The sequence below is a fragment of the Bufo gargarizans genome, chromosome 3 (genome assembly GCF_014858855.1).
Source record: "Bufo gargarizans isolate SCDJY-AF-19 chromosome 3, ASM1485885v1, whole genome shotgun sequence".
NCBI classification, from domain to species: Eukaryota; Metazoa; Chordata; class Amphibia; order Anura; family Bufonidae; genus Bufo; species Bufo gargarizans.
Window position 1 is genome coordinate 136,700,729 of NC_058082.1, and position 19,357 is coordinate 136,720,085.

The window sequence follows — 19,357 nt, forward strand, 5'->3', positions numbered from 1 at the left end:
AGGGTCATCGTATATGACACCCATGGCCTCAAAAAACTACTACTAATAAATCTATATACCGGAGGGCCTGGGTACCAGCTGGCAACTAATAAGCCCAGGATCGAGGATCCACTTGGAGAAGGGAGATAACAATCCCCACACACTATTCCTCATTACCAGAGTTTGAAATATCATTTACAGGCTTCTCGGAACACCACAAATTTGTCTTTCTCTTTCCAGAAAATCTGTCTGGGAGACCAACTTTAGGTTCTGGATTGACCTGGTTACCCATAGCAACCACTGAGCTTGAGGTCTGCTGCAGCTGCTGCTGCTGATGGAACGATGCCTTAAATTCTGTCACTTCAAGAGACAGACCTTGCAACTGCTTTGCCAAAGCAGCAATATGATCCATAGTGGATCTTAAAAAAAAAAAAAAAAAAGTTAAGGGCCAGATATAATATTACATCTGATATAGCAGGTAACAGACGAGCGGCACAAAGGGGAGGGAAGGGGAGTACTTTTTTACTAGGGAGAGTGGTGACCCCTAACTAGCCTAGCACTGGCTCCTCCCTGCCCTGACATCCCTAGACGGGCCTCGTCCCAGGATTGCCCTGAAATAAGCTCTAGGTAGTGAATAGGGTGGCGGGAGCATTAGTCCTCACCTTTGACACCTAGGGGAAAGGACAAACAACACAAAAACACCACAAACAATCCCCAAAGGGAGACAGCAAACAGGAGACAACAACAAGAGAGAACCAGAGATCCAAGAGCTCCAGTTCCAATGGCTCCACAGCAACTGTTGTCTACCTGATGTCAGAATAGAAGATCTGAAAGGAAGGTCTGGCAACAAGGAAAGCAGAAAGTGAGAATATATAGCAGCTGGCATGTGACTTATAAGCCATATGGGCATAGTAATGAACACCTGGAAGGGGCCACTTAAAATGCAAACAAACTCCAGACATGGTGACTGCTGACCCAGTAGGTGGTCTAAGCCATTCTTCAGCTGTCCCCACAGCCGGAATTTAACTGCTGCATCTCAGTAAGCCTATATTCCGTATTTTATTCTGTTTATTTTATCTGTTCACTTATAAGTCACATGCCAGTCCTTAATAGAGCAAAGACATTGACATACAATCAGCTATTGATAATGCAAGTCTAGGAGAATATGATATCTATCTATCTATCTATCGGATTTCATTACAGCTATATATCTATATTATTTCTTAGTCGGGCTTTAGATTTGTAGACCTTATGTCAGCTATTTGCTTTATTCAATTTTTGTAAAAGTATTTGAATTACATTAGTATTATGTAAAACTCCCTCCTTTCTGTATTTGTGCTACATAAATGAACAGCCAAGGTTTTGTACACACCATTCTAATTTTACATTGCAAGTTAGGTGTGTTCCAAATGTAATACACATTAAAGGTTAGCAGCATTTATCAGGAAGAACAGCATAGCTCGGCAGCCTTCTACAAGGTACATTCATTAATTCTGCTGTGAATGGATAAAGGCTACCTTGCCCAGAAATGTGATGTATGAGCCACAAAGACATGACATAGCATTAATTGGCAAGGCAGCATCAAATGGTCTACAATAAGGTAATCACTCTTTAAAGGCCACCGGGTAATCAGGTTTTCCAAAATGATGCACTTTACACAACCACTGGGAAAGTAATTTGCTAGAATTTTCCTTCCATAAACTAAATTTTTTAATAAAATAAGGGATATGAAGTCAGTGGTCATACTACTGTGTTACTGCTTCTACTAATAACAACAATATTAAAAAGGGGTATCTGAGATTACAAGAAAATGAATTAGTTACAGAAAATGATATCAAATAAAATTATACATTTGCCACTTGTTAAATACCCTTCCGATCCAGCACTACTTTGGCTTTCACTGGCAATGTTTCTTTATTTTTCTGGAGCAATAACATGTCGTCCCAGCATGTGAATACTGCAGCCAATCACTAGCATGTGACTGCTGATGCCAGTGGTTGGCTACAGTGGTCATGTTCCAATACGGCTCCAGAAAAATAAGCAAAGCTCTTCAGGGACCACTGGAGTGGCAGGGGGTTTTAACAGATGTCTACTACCCATTTATTTTACTTATGTTTTAACCAATCCTGCCCTCTCAGACAACCACTTTAATAACGAAAGCTACTTTTACCTTACTTTGTTGTGATTATGATTATTTTTATTGTCATTTTCATTATCTTCATTGCTAGCTGTAGTAATACTAGCGTTAAATGGGTTTTCTGAGACTTTACTACTGATGACTAAAGATGAGCCGAGGTTCAATAACAGATTCAATTTGTTCCGAATGAATTCTTCATAAATCACTATTAATCAGGTATAGTCAGGCCACTCTGCCTTGGGGTAAAGCCACAAGGAGCAGCCATGCTACAAGCCGGTTGCAGACAATGCTGCAGTGAAGAGCCGGGCCACCAATTAGCCCGCAGAGGCCTTTTATTCAATAATGAAGACCACACTGTATAGTCCTTCTTCATAGGTAAAGGCCGCGCTACACCTTTAATGCACCTTTAAACAAAGGCTGTACCCATTTCTCCAACCCAAGTGCTCTCCTGCCCTACAGGTGGGAACCATTCTTCTGCCATCTGCTTTTCTCCTTTTCCACATAATCTAATCTTGCTGACTTTTCTAGGACATGGAGACTTTGAAGAATGATTTGGAAGAAGTAAAACCAGCAAAAGATGAGGATGGTCATCATTAAGACCTAAGGGATGGTATTGGTTGGCACTCTGGCAGTGGAATAATAACGGCTTCCATCTTATTGGTATTGAATTGCATATCTTAGTTTAAGGCTGATGTAGGAATACATTAATAAATAAAACTGATGCAGAATGAGTCCCCCTGCACTCTACCTGCAGTCCCCCTGCACTCTCCCTGCACCCTCCCTGATTGCTCCCTCTCCAATATTCTTTTATTAGTCATTTTCAGCAACAATGTCCCTTGTGCATGAGCGCTTGCCACATCTTAACCCTATGCTCAACTTGCAGGACAATGGTGGAGACTGCACGGGATGATGGTTTTATAGGGCTGTGACATCACAGGGGATAGCTATCTGTGGATTGGATGACTGCACGGCATTATGGGTGATCTTGCATTCCCGGACTTGTCTCCTCTAAACTTAGCTTTGCTTTGTAATATGTGCAACTGCCATTTTAGGAAAACCTGATTTGCTACCAAGAAGCACAAGGAAATTAGAATTTGTTTCAAATAAAATTTTTCCTAAACTTCGGACCGAATTCTGCTTGGAATGCTTAGCTTTGTTCAACACTACTGATGATCTATCCTTGATAAAAGGGACCCCCACTGATCAGCTGTGTGAAAAGGGACCAGTGCTCGCTGTAGCACTATGGCCATCAGTTTAGTCTACGTTATTTAATATTATGTTCTTTGGTCTCATGGCGTTGCAGCTCAGCCCCACAGAAGTGAATGGGGCTGAGCAGCTATCTAATGGATGGTGCTGTGCCATTTATTAGAATCAGCTTCTGCCAAACAGTTTTAATGGTGGCTTATTTCTCTTGAGAAGAAAAGTTGGGAGAATCAAGACACCTCCATGTACATTAGATCGTTGGCTACTGTTGGGAAATCTTTGGTTTTGCTGACATTAACCTAATATGTACAGTATAGCCATCTTAAGGAATAATTAAGTTCTTACTGTAGCTCATATTAAGTGTGCCAAATAGTTGTTACCACTGGGGATGTATTACTAGTGAAGTTCCTGAAATTCATTTCAGGTCCCATTCGATCAAATTGTCAGATTCAATTAGTCAAAATAAATTTGGTCCAAATTGAAAGTGATCCAGTTGTCCTGAAAGGACGTTTATGACACTCTGAGGTCTCCTAGGACTGTATTCAACCTCTTTCAAGCTCTTTAACGCCAAGATAACATTGGTAATGTCAAAGTGACAGTGACATATATGGCTATGGGTAAACAGATGGTACACTGATGGTTAAATAAAGCTTGTTTAAAATCACAGTGCAATGTCTGAGTTTTTTTTAATGCTTTTTAAAATTTAAAAACATTCCAAAATTAGTGCGGTGGCAGATGCCAAAATTTTGACTTGGATACCAACTGAAGTACTATATAGCAGAACTGTATAAATGCTTGATGCAGAATATGCAAATTTTGGAGGTCACTAATAGATACATGCAGAACAATGACTGGTGATTAATATTAATTAAGAAAAAGTCTGAATGATGTAATGAAGACTGGTAATTCACAAATTAATATAAGACACTGAATATATCTATAGCAGCCCCCACTCACAGCAATGGCTGCCTGTGCCTGTCTAACTAACACACTGACACTGGCTGACTGACTGAGTCTGACTCCTTTCTCTATAATAAATCTCTCTATCAATTTATTCTAAATCTAACTTTTTATTCTGTTTTTCTCTCCATGTGACACTAATACACTATCTGTAGTTATGGTTCCTCTATGTGGCAGCAGCTTGCAGTTGCTGGGGAAAACAAGTCTGCTGGGCAGACCCCCGGAGCCCCAGGCAAATGAGGTGGCATGAGGGGCTTCTGATGGCCAGGACTCTCAGCTGGCAGCCCCACCCAGTGTGCAGGGTTGCTGGAGTGACATTTTCTGCACTGAGTACAAAAGGCTGGTGCCTGAATTTGTAGTCCTCTGGTTCCTCCTGCTGGTTCCTTGTTGTAATTGAAGACTCCTTTGGCTTGGATTTTCTAGATTGGCATTGTGACTATGTTTTTAGCTCCTTATTTTGACTTTCTGGCTTGTTGGTTTTCTTGTTTGCATCTGATATTTTTGTACCTCATTGTCTGACTGGCATTTGACTCTCTTTTCCAAACGACTATTCTCTTAGTGTTTTTCTGTATGTATTTATTAATGACCTGTCATAAGGCTGCCACGACCTATCGCTGAACCTGTTGTGCCTGGGGTCAGAAGGTCGCAGCGGATGGCTACACGCTCAGTTTTTCAAGAAATCGCTTCATGACCTAATGGTGAGAATAGATTCCGGTCCAGGTTTTCCTGCTTAGGTTTGTGATCCTTTTTGTCCCATTTAGGAATCTGTAGCTTTTCAGCTGTTCTCTGTCAGCGACTCCCAGCTGCTATATATTGTTGCCAGATATAGAACGTCTTTGCAGATATTCTATTCTGACCTCTGATGGAGTTTGAGTTGCTGTGGAGCTGTTGAAACTGGAGCTGTTGGATCTCCGGTTCTCTCTTGTTGTTGTTTCCCTTTGAGGATTGTTCGTGGTGTTTGTGTTGTTTATTCTTTCCCTGTTGTTACCCTAGGTGTCATTGGTGAGGACTAGTGCTCCCACCGCCCTATTCACTAAATAGGGCTTATTTCAGGGTAAGCCAGGGACGAGGCTTGTGATCGGCGTACGGGTTAGCAACAGGGATGTCAGAACAGGGAGGTGCCAGTGCCAGGCAAGCTTGGGGTCACCACTCCTCCCTCTCCTTAGTGGAAGGGTACTCCTCTTCCCTCCCCTCTGTTACCTGCCATCTCAGACATGATACGACCTTGGCATCAATGCATATGTGTAAGCACTCTATAAATATGGTATTTTTATGGATTTTTTAAATAAATATGCAATCTGTTTCTCCTGTGCAATTTTTAAGGGACACCACCTGAAGTCACATGATATTTTTTCTCTGTATTATCATCTGTAAAATGTTAGAGGCTGTTTTCCACAAATCACATGAAATACAGTCAGGTCCATAAATATTGGGACATCAACACATTTCTAACATTTTTGGCTCTATACACCACCACAATGAATTTGAAATAAAAAACAAACAAGATATGCTTTAACTGCAGACTGTCAGCTTTAATTTGAGGGAATTTACATCCAAATCAGGTGAAAGGTGTAGGAATTACAACAGTTTGCATATGTGCCTCCCATTTGTTAAGGAACCAAAAGTAAAGGAACAGAATAATACTCATAAATCAAACTTTCACTTTTTAATACTTGGTTGCAAATCCTTTGCAGTCAATTGCAGCCTGAAGTCTGGAACGCATAGACATCACCAGACGCTGGGTCTCATCCCTGGTGATGCTCTGCCAGGCCTCTACTGCAACTGTTTTCAGTTCCTGCTTGTTCTTGGGGCATTTCCCCTTCAGTTTTGCCTTCAGCAAGTGAAATGCACACTCAATCGGATTCAGGTCAGGTGATTGAATTGGCTATTCCATAACATTCCACTTCTTTCCCTTATAAAACTATTTGGTTGCTTTTGCAGTATGCTTTGGGTCATTGTCCATCTGCACTGTGAAGCGCCGTCCAATGAGTTCTGAAGCATTTGGCGGAATATGAGCAGATAATATTGCCCGAAACACTTCATAATTCATCCTGCTGCTTTTTTAAGCAGTCACATCATCAAAAAATACAAGAGAACCAGTTCCATTGGCAGCCATACATGCCCACGTCATGACACTACCACTACCATGCTTAATTAATGAGGTGGTATGCTTAGGATCATGAGCAGTTCTGTAACAATGGCACGTTCTGTAACGATGTACCTCAATCGAACTGCACACAAGGCTCCTCCTCTCCGCTGCTGGCTCCGGACCCGCTTTCCTGTACTGTCGCCTTGTAGGAGCCACACGTGTCCTGTTTCTTTAAGGGTTCGTGCACGCCTCTGATTCCGCCTTCTTTCCAATTCCGGCCAGGCACCACCTTTATAAGGGTGCTTTTCCCTTCCTGTGATGTCTGAGCAATATTGTAGTTTTCTACAGCGAAGGTTCCAGCTCGTTGTTCCTGTGTTGTTATCCTGCTTCCAACCTTAGCCTGTATCCTGACCTCGTCTCTGCCTGATCCTCCTGTACCTCGCTGCTCTAACGTGCATGATTCGGATTGTCGACCACGCCTCTGTCTGCTGTTCAGCTTGTTACACCTGCTGCACCTGAGCTATTCAGCTCTGCTGATCTAACAGCTCCAGCTCTGCTTAATTACCTTAACTCAGCTCTCCTTCATCTGACTTCTTCCATCCAGCGACAGCTCGCTCTACCTGCCTGTATCCCCAATGCTTGCAGTGCGTGCCAGTTGCCACTTAGCCGGGACCATTCTTGCAGTAGCGACCTGGTGTCTCCCCTGCAGCTAAGACCAGCTTCCGCATCCTGGAGCGGGATAAAGGGTGAAGACCAGGGGAATACTTAGATTCCATCCCAAGTTTTGCCCAAAGCCAAACCGGTAAGTGGCACAGCGGGTCCACACCCTTTGGAGTGTTACAAGTTCCTTTCCTTCTCCATACTCTTCTCTTTCCATCACTCTGGTACAAGTCGATATTGGTCTCATCTGTCTATAGGATGTTGTTCCAGAACTGTGAAGGCTTTTTTAGATGTCATTTGGCAAACTCTAATCTGGCCTTCCTGTTTTTGAGGCTCACCAATGTTTTACATATTGTGGTGAACCCGCTGTATTCACTCTGGTGAAGTCTTCTCTTGATTGTTGACTTTGACACACATACACCTACCTCCTGGAGAGTGTTCTTTATCTGGCCAACTGTTGTGAAGGGTGTTTCCTTCACCAGGGAAATAATTCTTTGGTCATCCACCACAGTTGTTTTCTGTGGTCTTCCGGGTCTTTTGGTGTTGCTGAGCTCACGGTGCGTTCCTTCTTTTTAAGAATGTTCCAAATAGTTGTTTTGGCCACGCCTAATGTTTTTGCTATCGCTCTGTGTTTTGTTTTTTCAGCCTAATGATGGCTTGCTTCACTGATAGTGACAGCTCTTTGAATCTCATCTTGAGAGTTGACAGCAACAGATTCCAAATGCAAGTAGCACATTTGAAATGAACTCTGGACCTTTTATCTGCTCATTGTAATTGGGATAATGAGGGAATAGCACACACCTGGACATGGAACAGCTGAGAAGTCAATTGTCCCATTACTTCTGGTCCCTTAACAAGTGGGAGGCACATATGCAAACTGTTGTAATTCCTACACCTTTCACCTGATTTGGATGTAAATACCCTCAAATTAAAGCTGGCAGTCTGCAGTTAAAGCACATCTTGTTTATTTCATTTCAAATCCATTGTGGTGGTGTATAGAGCCACAAATGTTAGACTTGTGTCGATGTCCCAATATTTATGGACCTGACTGTAAATCATAAATGTTTCAGATTTGCTGAGATCTGAAACTTTTGGGGAATTTGTTATGAATTCTATTTGTGCCAAATTAATCCACTGAACTCTAATACCATTGTAAACTAATCTTGCTTGTGATCCCAAGTCTTTTCTAATGAAAAAATATATTGTTTTGCTTATTTTTATTCAAATTTTTACATCATTGCAATTAAAATCTGATGTTGGATGCATCGTCATGCTTTTAAATAAGTAATGGCAAGCACAATTGTTATGCAAGTTGGTTATGTTCAGTGAGTAAAAATCAATGACCACAAAGTCAGCATCTCTCTTCACAACAACTCTTAGCATATCTGGATTTGCAATTCTGTCAGCAGTTACTATTATTAATATAGATCATGTTGATACTGATTTCTCAGGACAAGCATCTAATTTATATTTATTTTGCATTCACCCCATTTGCTTTGTTTGTCAAATACATTAATAGCTGTTGGGGACTGAGTATTGAAACACTTTACAATGGTGGGAGGTTTACATGAACCTCTATTATTCCAGCACACAAACGGAATCTGATGGACATCAAGAGTTTCAAATAAAAGAAGTGTACTCTGGCACAGACACACAGTAATAGTCATAATGTTACATTAAAGCGGAAGCACAATCAAGACATGATTCAGAGCATACTTAGCTGCTGAAGCATAGAATTTCAGTTGTGATGACATCACATGTCTAATATGTCTCAATCTGCAAATAATTGGATATAGTTAAAGACATATGCAACTAAAAGATGTTATCAGGCACATAACATTTTATTAAAGGAACAACTCAGGAAAATAAGGGGTGGATTAGCCATAGACCCTACAGGGAAATTTCCCAGTGGGCCGTTGCACCAAGTCCTCTTCTCTGCCGCTGACCAGATACATAATGAGCTCTTAACAGTAATTAATGCTGTGTGAATCAGTTACTCATGGATCTGGCCAGTGGCCGTACAAGCCCTCCTGAAATCAACTGCTTTGGCCCGCACCTCACCTCCTAAGGCCTCTTTCACACAGGCATCACGGATTTGGGCCGGATAGGATACAGGTGCGTCGCGGGAAAATTTTCTGCGCGAGTAGAAAGCATTTTAATGCGTTTTGCACACAGTGACAAAAATCAGCATGTGGTACCCAGACCCAAACCTGGACTTCTGTAGATTTTATTATGTTCCCTTATAACATGGTTATAAGGTAAAATAATAGCAATCTTAATACAGAATGCTTAGAAAAATAGGGACGGAGGGGTTAAAAATAAAAATAAAAATTTAACTCAGAAGCCAGGCCGCGCAAACAAGTGGATGAGGTGAGTTCAATTTTTTTTTTAACCCCTCCATTCCTATTTTACTAAGCATTCTGTATTAAGAATTATATTGTTTTCCCTTATAACCATGTTATAAGGGAAAATATTAATGATCGGGTCCCTATCCCGATCATCTCCTAGCAACCATGCATGAAAATCGCACCGCATCCGCACTTGCTTGGGATTATCACGCAGCCCCATTTACTTCCCAAGTGATGCGTGAAAATCACTGCTCATGTGCACAGCCCCATAGAAATGAATGGGCCCGGATTCAGTGCGGGTGCAATGTGCTCACCTCACGCATTGCACCCGCGCAGAAATCTCACCTGTGTGAAAAAGGCCTAAGCCCCCTGCTCCATACACAACTGAAAGAGGACAGAAGATGGTAGCTATTGATGGCCACCACAGAGGGCCAGCTTTTGGGGCAGTATACTTTGCTACACTGTGTTATTTGGTTCTGCTGGGATGGTATTTTGGACTATGGTATTGTTGACCCTGTCAACTTGTGTTGCCCCACTTTCTGTTAATTTGGACCTGCCTAAAAAATGGGGCCACTTTTAGTTAAGTTCTCAGTTGGCCCATGGGTATCACCAACAATTGAACAATTAAAATGAATTAAGCACCAGCACTAATTGCAAGATAACAAATGGGGACGGTACATATCAATATAGCATCAGAGACTATATAACATGCAGTACAAAAAGAGTTATTTATGCAATAAAGTGTCCATGTACAAAGAGACAGCTAAAAAAAAATGAGTGAGCGAACATTTGTATAATATTAGCAAATAATCTGAAGGGCATCCTCTTTCAAGGCACTTAAGAGAAAAGCATAATGGGAAGTTTAAGGGGTCTTTATTTTTTGGTCTAGAAATAGTTAAAATGGACACACGGGGAGGAGACTTTATTAAAAGTATGTCTAAAAAAGAAATGTATTTTTAATATGGATACATTGGTTCCAAAAGGTTTAAATACAGAAATCGAGTTATTCGGTTTTGAATCGGATCGGATTTGTGATGCTGGAGGTAATTAACATCGAAAGCGGGGACAATAAAAGTAGGCCATCTATAGCACCCGAATGAATCCCTGAAGCACTGCTCGAAAGGCTGTTTTTTGGTGCTTACAGCAGCCCGTAGCTCAAAGTGGTGACATCACCGTCTCCCTTTGCGAGTATGAGCGTGAGTATTAGCAGAGTTTCGCTACTGGCCGGGGCAAATTCCAAACAGCCTTTTACCTGTATAACCCTCTGTGCAGAAGAATCCACATAGATCGATACCTTGGACAAAGCAGTACTTCGATTCCATACATCAGAAACAAGGTAATCTTGATGTAAAGGCTGATGTGGAACGGTACTATATGGTCCTAGTAAGTTAACAGTAAGGGTTATCAGTGTTAGGCTGAGTGCGGTGTCATTTTATCTACAAACAATTGAACAGTTGTTATTCACCACCTTTCATACCTACCATAAAGTATAAATCACTGTATTACTTTTTCCAGGAGTGTCCCATTAAATTAAAGGAAATGTGCCACAAAAAATGTTATCTGCCAGTTAAAACCAGATAGTAACATTTTTCTTGTAATCTGTTTTCTTTTCTGATTGTAGATTTTTTTTATTTTATTTCCTAAACATTATATATATGTTCTTAACAGCATTTCCAAAGTATTAAAACATTGCTTTATGGCAGCCCCATGGGCCATAGACACAATGGTCAGGACTGGATCTCATTAACTTATATAGGAGAGTTTTTAAGCATGCTCTGTGCCCAGTGCAGAGGTCATTGTACAAGGGAGGAGTAGTAACATAGTTTATAAGGCTTTGAAAAGGCATCTGTCCATTCACTTCAGCCTGTTATGCTGCAAGTTCATCCAGAGAAAGGCAAAAAGAAATAAAAAATGTGAGGTAGAAGCCAATTTTCCTCACTTTAGGGGAAATTCAATCAGGCAATCAGAAAAAACTCCCTGGATCAACAACTCCTCTCTAGTAGCTCTAGCCTGTAACATTAATTCACTCCAGAAATACATTCAGGCCCCTCTTGAACTCTTTAAGTGAACTCCCCATCACTACTTCCTCATGCAGAGTTCCATAGTCTCACTGTTCTTATTGTATAGAAGCTTCTTCTATGTTTGTGTACAAATCTTCTATCCTCCAGATGCAGAGGATGTCGCCTCGTCACAGTCCTGGGCCTCAATAGATGATGGGAGAGATCTCTTTACCGACCCCTAAAATATATATAAATATATATATATATATATATATATATATATATATTAGATCTCCCCTCAGTCGTCTTTTTTCTAAAGTGAATAACCCTAATTTTGATCATCTTTAGGGGTACTGTAGTCCAACTTTAGTTGCCCTCCTCTAGACCCTATCCAGCTCTCCTTTGTCTGCCTTGTTCACAAGAGCCCAGAACTGTATACAGTACTCCGTGTGTGGTCTGAGTAGTGATTTGTAAAGTGACAGGACTATGTTCTCATCACGGGCATCTATGCCCCTTTTGATGCAGCCCATTATCTTATTGGCCTTAGCAGCAGTTGCTTGACACTGTTTTCTATAGCTTAGTTTGTGGTTCACCAAAATTCCTAGGTCCTTTTCCATGTCATTGTTACCCAGTGTTTTACCATTTAGTATGTACTGGTGACTTGCATCATTCCTTCTCATGTGCATAACCTTATAATTTTCTGTGCAAGCTTTCTACAAGATCATTAATAAAAATATTGAAGATAATAGGAAGCCTAATACTGACCCCTTTGCTACCCCACTGGTGACAATGACCCAATTTGAGTGTGTACCATTAATAATCACCCTCTCTTTTATATCACTGAGACAGTTACTTACCCACATACAGACATTTCCACCCAGTCCAAGCATTTTCATTCTATATACTACGCCTATACACTAAGCTTTTATGTGGTACAGTGTCAAATGCTTTGGAGAAGTCCAGAAATACAACATCCATTAATTTGTTGTGGTCAAGTCTTGAACTTACCTCCTCATAGAAGCTGATTAAATTATTTTGACATGACCGATCCCTCATGAAGCCATGCTTATATGGAGTTATTTGCTTATTTTCATTGAGATACTTCAAGATAGCATCTCTTGGAAAACCTTCAAACGGTTTACCCATGACAGATGTTAAACTTACCGGCCTATAGTTTCCGGGCTCTGTTTTTGGACCCTTTTTTGAATATTGGCACCACATTTGCTATGTGCCAATCCTGCGGAACACTCCCTGTTATTATAGAGTCATTAAATATCAGAAATAAGGGTCTGGCTATGACAATACTTAATTCTCTTAGGACACAGGGGTGTATGCCATCTGGTCCTGGCGATTTGTCTATTTTAATCTTTTTAAGACGCACTGTACTTGGTCTTTTTTTTGTCTTATAGTTTTTCAATGCCTCCTCGCTACTCTCCTGTTTCAGTGATTTAAATGCTTTCTTTTTGTCATTTATTGCTTTCTTTACAATTCTATTTCTCCACATAGTTTTTTATTGTTACTCAACCTTTTTTTTTCATAAGGTATGTACCTCTAACAATTAGATTTTAGGATGGTTTTAAAAATATCCCATTTTGTGGCTATATTTTTATTTTTGAGGACTTAGCCCCAGTTAGTTAGGCCTATGGCCTCTCTTAGTTAGCTTAATTTTGCTAAATAGATTTGCTTTGACAATCACATATTGTGAATAGTGGATCCTGTCTTATCTATACACAGAGATTATATCTTTACAGACAGGATTAGAAAGAGTTAACTGTGTTAAAGTAATATATACAAATATATACACATATGGCCCCTATTATCTTTCTTAGTGGCCAGCGCTAAAACTGTAGGTATTTTTGTTTTAGTTTAAATATAAGAAGTGACATAGAAAATAAAAATAACTTAAAGAAAATATTTCAGTTAAACATAAAAAAAGTGATTTAAAAAGCTGGTCATTTTCTGATGACACATTCCCATTCAAGTTACTAACCACTGAATAGGTTATAATTAACCCATCAGGGGTCTGACCAATTAGTTCTCCTCCAGTCTCAAGAATGGGGGTCCTGTTCCCCCATCATTATGTAGGGGAAGGGTCAAGCATACTTCCACTTCATTCATTCACTATGGGACTAACAGAGATAGACACTATATCAGGAGTACAGCCACCTATATCAGGATGGTCATGCAGGATGCTTGTTCTTTGGATTAGTGAGAGTTCTCGCAGTTGGACTGTTACTGATCAGTTAGTTATCAAGTTGATCTCATTATCAATAATTAATACTACGTAACTGTAGCTTGTTTGACAAATATCATGTGGCTGTAAAGGATCTCCGCGATAGATTCATAAGACATAGTGTAACGGATCTCCTGGCACCCCGACCGGGTACCTCAGTTGATGAATGCTCCTAGCGCTTCCCGAGGACTCCAAGCACTCCACTCTACACCAAAACCACAACAGGAACAAGGAACATGAACAGCTCTTACAAGAGCTAGTAGTTATATAGTCAGGGGAGTATAGCAAATCTTCAGCGTATAGCAATACCCAGTGTCGATCAGTTACCCAAACACCAGCCTCAACATGATGAGGGGTAAAACAGGAACTCTTTATTGAACACACAAGAATTGACTTATGTACACATTTTCCAACAAGGGTACCACCTGGTTGGGAACAGAGGACATGACATAGCAGCCAATCCTTTACAGTTTTACAGTTTAAACACAAAAACTATACATTCAACAAACACAATGGCATTGCCTGTGACGCACTCAATAAAAGAATAGCCATTGTCTTTGACGCAATCAACAAAATACAATTACCAAAGCACAATGGGTTCTGCCTGTGATACAATTACCAAACATAATGGGCTAACTTAATCACTCACAGGCAGAAAACACAAATTTTCCCCCAAAACACAGCAACCACCTCAAAACCCCACATATCCCCATATTGTATACATCCATGGATAGCTCCGATCTGGGTGAACAACATATCTAAAAATCACCCAGATCCGAGCAGGGGTTCCCGAATTCCATGGAAGTCACATTTGGCTGACCGCAAGCATGGCTTTCCTGCCCATAACAGTTCCACAGATTTAGAATATGCGGCCGGTCTGTCTTCTCCTTCAAAGTTAGTATATGGGCCATAATCCTGAGGCAAGAGGCTGGCAAAAAGGCCCCTCCAAAACCCAGTGGCGAGGTTAGTTTTGCCACACATGGATATCCAGTAAAGGTTCTCCATGAGGCCCATCAGCATTCTGTATGCAGAAACACCCTACTGAATCCCAGACAGAAATTCAAGGGTACAAATCCAGCTCGCATCATTGCGACTTTTGATACCGCAGATGCTGAAGTACGACATGTCCTCAATACATACTGGGGCATCCTCAGATCAGATCCCGATATAGGCTCACAGGTGGGTGTTGCTCCTGCTATCTCATATCGTCAGGGGCATAATTTGAATGATCGCCTTGTTCACAGTTTTTTCCAAACACCTAGAACATTGTCTTGGCTTAGCAATTTCACCATGGGGACATTTAGGTGTGGTACGTGTGTAGCATGTAGATTTATTCTACCTGGGAAACAGCTTATACGTACACACATAGGTAAAACATTAAATATTCAATGTTTCATCAACTGCAAGACCACTGGACTGATTTATTTAATCACGTGCATATGTGGAATTCAATATGTGGGCAACACCACTCGTGAATTCAGGAGGCGCATTGGCGAGCATTTAGGTGATGTCAGGAATGACAATGACACTCCTGTCGCCAAACATGTCAAGCAATTTCATAATGCAATCCAAATTCCCTGAAATTTCAGGGGATTTAAGTGATCAAACGTTCACCCCGAGGAGGTGACTTTGACAGACTTATCCTGAAAAAGGAGGCAGGCTGGATATTTCGACTTGGGACAGTGAAACCAACAGGCACGAACAACTAAATTTCATTTGCCTGATTCTAGGGTTGAGTTTTCGTACCAAACTTTAGGATTTTTGGACCCCAGACCCGAACTTTTCAGTAAAAGTTCGGGTTCGGTGTTCGGCGAATTAATTGCGCTTTTGAAAGACTACAGAGCAGCCAATCAACAAGCGTTTAACTAGTGTGCCCTTAGAAGCCATCACAGCCATGCCTACTAATGGCATGGCTGTGATTAGCCAGTGCAGCATGTAAACCAGCCTCTATATAAGCTTGAGTCACGTAGCACTGCACGTCACTCTGCTCTGATTAGTGTAGGGATAGGATGCTGCTGCTAAGAGGGAGAGAATAGGACAGAATCTTTAATCTGAAGTGCTTGTTAACTCAGCGATCTACCTATATTTTGTTTTGTGGGTGCAGAGCACAATCATTTTACCCTGCCCTGAGCCCAGTGACCGAGAAAAATAACTTTTCTCTGTCTGTTAGTTAGGTGGGCGGCGGTGGCAACTTTATGCAAGTTATGTGCACAGAACAGCATATGTGCATTTGTAACAGTCAAATAGAAGCTTGAAATAATGCAATTATATATTCTGGGTTTAAAATAATCAACAATATTTGGCAAGACCCTACATCTGTGGCCTTTGCAGCATTTGTCTGTGTGCAATTTAAGCTTGAAATACAGCAATAATTTTCTGGGTTTTAAAAAAACACCCTTTTTGGGCAAAATACACTATTTTACAGCCCTGCATGCATCTGTCAGTGTGAAATGCAAGCATTAGATACTGCTGTCATATTCTGTTATTTAAAAAAAAACACCCATTTAGGGCAAAATCCTAATTTTGCAGCGTTTGCTGCATCTGTCATTGTTAAATACAAGCTTGAAATACTTCAATAATTTTCTTGGTTTTAAAAAACACCCATTTTTGGCAATAACTTTCATCTGGGGCCTATACCGCATGTAATTTAAACTTGAAATACAGCAATCATTTTCTGGGTTTTAAAAAACACCCTTTTTAGGAAAAATACTAAATTTTACAGCCCTTGCTCCATCTGTCAGTGTGAAATTCAAGCATTATATATTGCTGTCATACTCTGTTAATAAAAAAACACCCATTTAGGGCAAAATCTTAATTTTGCGGCGTTTGCTGCATCTGTCATTGTTAAATACAAGCTTGAAATACAGCAATCATTTTCTGGGTTTGAAAAAACACCCTTTTTAGGCAAAATACAAAATTTTACAGCCCTTGCTGCATCTGTCAGTATGAAATTCAAGCGTTATATACTGCTGTCATATTCTGTTATTAAAAAAACACCCATTTAGGGCAAAATCCTAATTTTGCGGCGTTTGCTGCATCTGTCATTGTTAAATACAAGCTTGAAATACAGTAATAATTTTCTGGTTTTACAAAAGAACCCATTTTTGGCAATACCCTCCATCTGGGGCTTATGCAGGTTTTGTCAGTGTGCAAATTAAGCTTGAAATACTTCAATAATTTTCTTGTTTTAAAAAAACACCAATTTTTGCCAATACCCTCCAACTGGGGCCTATGCCGAATTAGTCAGTGTGCAATTTAAGCTTGAAGAACAGCATTCATTTTCTGGGTTTTAAAAAAAACCCTTTTTGGGAAAAATACAAAATTTTACAGCCCTTGTTGCATCTGTTAGTGTGAAATACAAGCGTTATATACTGCTGTCATATTCTGTTATTAAAAAAAACACCCATTTAGTGCAAAATACTATTTTTGCGATGTTTGCTGCATCTGTCATTGTGAAAACAAGCTTGAAATACAGGGGGAAAAAATAGAATAAAAACAAGGAAAGCAGACCCATGCAATACTGAGCTCGCATTGATATATTCAGAATATAAAGATCTAGTAACTAACAAGAAAAATGCAACAATATTGAAAAATGCAACACTATTGCAAGAAAAACGCATTTAAGGTGTCTTATTAAAAACAGATATACATCATCATTATATGAAAAAACGTATTGTCAGCATACTATGGGGTATATAGTCATCATAAAAAGATTTGGAAATTAAGATATAAAACTTAGCTAAAAAACAAAAAGACAGCGCACATACTGTATACTACTATCATAAAGAAGAACTTTAGAACTACATAATATAACTATACTTTCCATGACTAGCATTGGAGTGAAATATAAAATATATCATCTTTGCACATGAAATTATAGATGTATTCTATAGATAATAAAAATGTCTCAATGCCGCAAAAAACACATCTAAAAAGCAGCAATAATAAATATAAATAAGAAGTGTTAAGCATATATATCTTTTGGTGAAATAACAATGTTAATGTACATGATTCACACAAATGTAATACTATGTATCCTCTTGTTCTGTACTGTACATAATCCAATACATGCTAACAAGTTTTTATATATAAAATGACAAAAGAAGATGTTCCCATTTAGCATACTAAGATCCCTTTGAGGATCAAACAGGAATCTATCCCACACATTTGGTACAACACAAAATGTCCAAATTGAACCATACTTGGGAGGTCATTTAAACTGGCCACATCCATGAGAAAGATGACCACTGAGGAAGGAGTCATAGTTAACTCCGAAACGCGTATGGTAAACGGCAAACAATTCTCATGAGGTAAGCAAGAAACCTAATCAGATACAATTTGAAAATTGAAGCACTTCAGAAAATCAACAGGGATAGGGATCTGTGACTCTATCGACACATGGAACGCCGAAAAATCACACATCCAGTGAAGTCTGGTCCTGTGCTAAATCGATCGCACTCACAAGATCATTACCAGGGACCCACTGTATCAGCACATTCGCACTTATTCACCGAGGATCCCCAAGCCTGATATGTGACACACTCACTGAAAGCAACACGGTATATGCAGCAAGCCCGGTAAATCCAGCAAAGCAGTGAGTAAATTCAATGCTGAACACATATACAGACAATAACAGCTGAGTGATTATATAAATTATCATAGACTATCTAAAATGAGGAGGATTATGAAATCCACAAATTGTGTATTCAGAGAGGAATTACAATACAAATCCACAGTGCAATTAATATACTTTTCCCACCAGCAAATGTAACTTCTTCAATAGTGCATGCAATTGATGCAATTTGGTACTAAAAGATCATTTCACATAAGGAAATTGTATATTTCACCTCAATACTAGCATCTGACATCCAGTCGCATGCACCAAGACTGTATCATATAAGATAGGGCCAGGGGCTATCCATAGTACTTAGTATATTGGGCAGACTAGATGGGCCAAATGGTTCTTATCTGCCGACACATTCTATGTTTCTATGTATCCTATGTTCAATATACTAAAGGTTTGCAGATATTTTATACTGTATGTTTTGTCATAGTATTTTTATACTGTTTTATATGAACTGTTTTATATGAATTGGTTTATGTGCAATAAATATGTACATTGTTACAATATAGGTCTCCATGTATAACCAAGTGTAGGTGTGCCCTACTACTCTTTATTTATTTATCCTCCATGTGAGGACTATGCAGCATTAGTCAGTGTGCAATTTAAGCTTGAAATACTGCAATAATTGTCTGGGTTTTAAAAAACACCCTTTTTGGGCAAAATAATAAATTTTACAGCCTTGTTGCATCTGTCAGTGTGCAATACAAGCGTTAGGTACTACTGTCATATACTATTATTAAAAAAAACACCCATTTAGGGAAAAATACTAAATTTGCAGCCTTGGTTGCATCTGTCATTGTTAAATACAAGCTTGAAATACAGCATTAATTTTCTGGGTTTAAAAGCACCCCATTTTTGGCAATACCCTCCATCTGGGGCCTATGCAGGTTTTGTCAGTGTGCAATATAAGCTTGAAATACATAAATAATTTTCTGGGTTTAAAAAAGCACCCATTTTTGGCAAGACCCTACATCTGGGGCCTTTGCTGCATTTGTCACAGTGAAATACAAGCTTGAAATACTGCACTAATATTCTGGGTTTTAAAAAAACTACAATTTTTGGCAATACCCTACATATGGGGCCTTTGCTGCATTTGTCACAGTAAAATATAAGCGTTAGATACT